The sequence below is a fragment of the Microtus ochrogaster genome, linkage group LG1, assembly GCF_000317375.1.
Source record: "Microtus ochrogaster isolate Prairie Vole_2 linkage group LG1, MicOch1.0, whole genome shotgun sequence".
Classification (NCBI taxonomy): domain Eukaryota; kingdom Metazoa; phylum Chordata; class Mammalia; order Rodentia; family Cricetidae; genus Microtus; species Microtus ochrogaster.
The window spans coordinates 40,164,657-40,165,862 of record NC_022027.1 but is presented as its reverse complement, the minus strand read 5'-3'; positions in this window follow the sequence as shown (position 1 = coordinate 40,165,862).

Sequence of the window (1,206 nt, the reverse complement as noted above, 5' to 3'; positions counted from 1 at the left end):
ACACACACATATATATGTATATATACACATATATATACATATATATATCTTCACAATGTACAGGAACGTTGTGCCACAGTATTTCCTCTTTTTTTCTTTTCAAAACAAGAGCTCTGAATCTAATTTACTTTGCTTAGCATTTTTCTTGATCATTATCTTTAACAACTTATAACTAACACTCTAAACAAAGACAAACACCCATAATCCATTTCTTGGGGAATGTGGAAGTAGTTTTCTAGGTTACTTCCTGCTGACTGGGGACAGAATAATCTTATGGGGAACAAAAGAAAATAAAGAATTATTGTCAAGTCCTGACTGAAATATCAGAGTATTCTGTGAGACTGGATCATCTCTGTCAGCAGTCTTAAGACTGTTCTAGATGTAGAACTCAAAGAAAATTACAACAGAGGTTCTCTGAAATGGTAGATCATCTGGGACTTTTGTTCCCATTGGAGAATTTTTAGGGTATCTTCCTTGATCAAACCTGACTTTTCTTAACTTAGAATGAGTCCACAGCCTCTCATTTTCTGTGGAAACAAAAGCAAAACCTATTCTCCAACATAACTTATCTTTTGACTTAAATTTTGAAGTCAAGCCATTTTCTAAATATATAGGTTGGATTAATTCATCAACATTTATAATCAAATGTCTCTTAGCAGCTGTTGTTCCTTCCTCAGTGGTCACACAATTCAAAGACAATGCAATAACATACAGTATCCATATTCTCTGTTTGTTTTCATGGCTTTTCCTCCCTATTTCTTTTACTTATATTTTTTAATTTTTTTTTGAGACAGGGTTTCTCTGTGTCTTTTTACTGTCCTAGAACTCATTTAGTCGACCAGGCTTATATCAAACTCACAGAGATCTGCCTGCCTCTGTCTTTCAAGTGTTGGGATCAAAGGAGAGTGCCACCACACCTGATTTCTCTATTTCTTTTTTTATTTTAAAGACTTTCTCTATCATTTTCTTTCTCTTCCACACCTACATATATTTTTAAACACACTGTAAACCATTATAGTGCCCCCCCCCCCCTGAATCTGTCTTTACTGTATCTCTATCTTTTTCTGACCACATGAGTCTTTAATCTGCTCAGGGATATGGCTAGGATTATAATCTTCAATTTTGGTGACTGGCTCTACTTCATTTTTAAGCTTTTTGAGAGTCTAGCTTCATGGTAGAGATAATGGCAGGAGCTAGTTTTTTTTT